The 3,657-nt window shown below is 53.8% G+C and overlaps 1 pseudogene; it reads right to left on the reverse strand.

Moving 5' to 3' along the window:
* Positions 1-1,543, reverse strand: part of LOC146724182 (large subunit ribosomal RNA) — a 4,589-nt pseudogene extending 3,046 nt beyond the window's left edge.
* Positions 1,544-3,657: the final 2,114 nt, after the last annotated feature.

Here is a 3,657-nt window from a genome sequence, read left to right on the forward strand (position 1 = left end):
AGTTGGGCGCCTTAACTCTGCGTTTGGTTCATCCCACAGCGCCAGTTCTGCTTACCAAAAATGGCCCACTTGGCACTCTGATCCGAAGATGCTCGTGGCTTCATAATTCAAGAAAGCCAGAGATCTCACCCATTTAAAGTTTGAGAATAGGTTGAGGTCGTTTCGGCCCCAAGGCCTCTAATCATTCGTTTACCAGATGAGACTCGCGCGGCGTTCGTGCGGAACGGCCGAGTGCCAGCTATCCTGAGGGAAACTTCGGAGGGAACCAGCTACTAGATGGTTCGATTAGTCTTTCGCCCCTATACCCAGTTCCGACGATCGATTTGCACGTCAGACATCGCTACGGACTCCATCAGGGTTTTCCCCTGACTTCGTCCTGACCAGGCATAGTTCACCATCTTTCGGTCCCAACGTGTACGCTCTGGGTGCGCCTCTTCTCGCGATGAGAACGAGACGCCCCGGGAGTGGCGAGGCCGCAATCGCGACGCGGCCCATCCTCCCTAGGTCGACGGCCAGGGCCGACCTTCACTTCATTACGCCTTATGTCTCGCGACAAGTCCCAATGGACTCGCGTACATGTTAGACTCCTTGGTCCGTGTTTCCAGACGGGTCCTAAGGTACCCAAAGCAGTTAGCGTCGCCGACCGGTATCGGTCTCCCGCGAGACCGCGGGAGACGTTCGCAGGCCTGTCGAAGGTGTACCGTACTGTAACCAACAGCGGGCCGACCGGGGACGGCGCGAAGTCCGTAACCTCCGAGTACCGTGGGGCGCGCTTTGCGACGGTCTCGACGCACCGTGAATAGTGCGGGTCCCTGATACCTTGCGCGTACCGCCGCAGCAGCCGGCCGGGCGACGAGGGTTTGTCGCGTGCCGTTTTACCGGCGACGCGACAGGACACCGACACCCGGGCCGTAGACCGACAACCCAGCGGGTCGCGACGTTCTACTTGGGAGAAGTGCACGACGACGAGGCGCCGGACATCGGCCGCACGGTAGCCGTGCCCGCTCGCGAGCCGCAAGGACTCCGCGGGACATCGCCGACCGACGCGAAGCCAGCGCCGCTGACGATGAATCTCCCCGTTCGATCTTTTGGGTTTCTTAGGTTTACCCCTGAACGGTTTCACGTACTCTTGAACTCTCTCTTCAAAGTTCTTTTCACTTTCCCTCACGGTACTTGTTCGCTATCGGTCTCGTGTCGTATTTAGCCTTAGATGGATTTTACCACCCACTTAAGTCTGCACTCTCAAGCAACCCGACTCTAAGGAGAGATCCCTCCCGAGGCGCGCACCGGTCGCTACGGGCCTGGCACCCTCTACGGGTAAGTGGCCCCATTCAAGATGACTTGGACCGCGACGCGGCACCTCGGGATAAGCGGATCCTCCCAAACACCACATTTCCCTGCCGGGGCGGAACCGCGGATTCGGTGCTGGGCATCTCATTTCCCTGTTCGCTCGCCGCTACTAAGGAAATCCTGGTTAGTTTCTTTTCCTACCGCTTAATAATATGCTTAAATTCAGCGGGTAAGCTCGCCTGCTCTGTAGGTCGTCGCAATAGTGAGTTTTTCGTAGCCGTTTGCCTCTCCGCGTCGCTCATCGTCAGCTCTATCCTCCTATAATATATCTTATAAGAGGGGAGGAGAGAGAGCGTCGAACGATGATGAGCAGCAAGCGGCAGCACACGAAATACTGCGAGAAGGCAAATCGCCGGGCGCTAACCGCACACACACTCGTTGGTGGTAATGGAGACGATATATCGCGGGGTTCGAGATTCTCGGCTCTCCCTTCTCTTTTATATACGAAAATTCGGGCGGAATCGATTCGACGAAGTACACGACGCGGCGCGCCGGTCCCCTTTTTTCGCTTTACGAAAATTTCGTGGACTCGGACACGCGGTCGGCTCGCGATTCAAAACCCTTCTCCGTAAAGAGGTAAAGGATTACGAATGCTCTCTCCGCCGGACGACGGACGCGCCGTATATTTCTCCGTAATACCGTTATGTGTGCGGGCAAGGGCGCCTCGGCATAAGACGCGCGAGCGCTATCGTACCGAGAGACGCGGTTACCCGGCCTTCGGCCGGGGCAACACACGCTGATTCTTCAGATGTATGCGCGCGTGCGGCCCAGAACATCTAAGGGCATCACAGACCGTGTTATTGCTCAATCTCGTGCGTCTAGAAGCCCGCCTGTCCCTCTAATAAGATTTGTTTTTGTACGTTGTCAGTAAAAACCCGCCAGCCGAAGCCGGGCCTTAGCGAAACCATAATGTACGCCTATTTTTGCAGCGAGAGTCTCGTTCGTTTCGGGAATTAACCCATACAATCGCTCCACCACTAGACGGGCCATGCACCACCACCCACCGAATCAAGAAAGAGGCTATCCATCTGTCAAGTCCTTCCGGTGTCATGAGAGCCTGGTTAGGTTTTCCCGTGTTGAGTCAAATTAAGCCGCAGGCTCCCTCCTGGTTGTTCCCTTCCGTCAATTCCCTTTAAGTTTCAGCTTGCAACCATACTTCCCCGGCCCCCAAAAGTTTTGGGTTTTTCCCGGAAGCCCCCGCCGAGTCATCGGGGAAACTTCGGCGGACGCTGTGGTCGTTTTGGGGGAGAACTAGGGCGGTATCTGATCGCCTTCGAACCTAACTTTCGTTCTTGATATAATGAGGGAGAGAATGGGGGCGTTGGGGGTGGGGAGAAGCGTTATGGGTAATTTGGGGCGGACTCCGTAAATTCCCCCGTTTCCGGGGGACGAACCCTTTCAAAAGGGGCGAGTGGAAAAAACTGGCATTGTGGGGAATTGACAGATGATGTGTTGTGAAAAAAATGGGAAACGGGGGAAAGGATGAGGTTGCTCGACGGTCGGGTTGCCTCGGGGGAAGGGAGCTTGCGGCGTGAGTGCGAAAAATTTTGAAAAAAAAGCGTGATTAAAGGTACAAAGTGAATGTGAAAACTAAAAAAGGGGAAAGAGTTTTGCGGTTTTTGGGGAAGCGGTGATGCAAATGCGGTGAAAAGGGGGAAATAAAAAGGGGGGAGATGATAAGCCTGTGAGCCAGTCACTGAATGTTTGGGTTTTGAAAGGGTGAGGAAGTGGGAATGGGGTGTTGCGATTTGGGCGATGAGCGGGGGAGTTTGAAAAATAAGGTGTGGGCGTTTAAAAAGGGCCCCCCGGTTGAGCTGCCTCGCAAGGGCCAAAGTATCTTTTCGTGTGCCGAATGTTGGGAGTGAAAGTGTTTTAAAGAGAGAATGTATGAGGGAGTTTTAAGGGGGGAGTGGTGAAGAGTTTATGGAAGTGGCGTGGGTTTGAGTAGGGAAAGCGAAGAAGTGAACCCTTTCGGAAATGTGATATTAGAAATTACGATGCAAAAAAGAAAAGTGCTCGTAGGACGGACAAGTGTTTTGCTTGGAAGGCCTTTAGGGTAAGAGTTTTCAGTGTGTGAGGGGGGGCCACAAGGGTTCCATTTGGGACATGATGCGGGAATGACCGAAAAGGAAAGACTGTGCCCAAAAAAGGGGATGTGTAGGACAATTGAGAGATTGTAAAAAAAAAGTGTGTTAAAAAAAGTAAACTAAAAGGGAGAAATGTGCACTCGGTTCTGTCCGAAGGTGTCCCGGGAAAGGGGAGGCGTTTTGAGAGAAGAAACGAGGGAAAAATACGAAAGAAGGTCGT

The sequence above is a fragment of the Nylanderia fulva genome, unplaced genomic scaffold (genome assembly GCF_048542155.1).
Source record: "Nylanderia fulva isolate GAGA-0341 unplaced genomic scaffold, ASM4854215v1 Scaffold1445, whole genome shotgun sequence".
In the NCBI taxonomy this organism is placed as follows: Eukaryota; Metazoa; Arthropoda; class Insecta; order Hymenoptera; family Formicidae; genus Nylanderia; species Nylanderia fulva.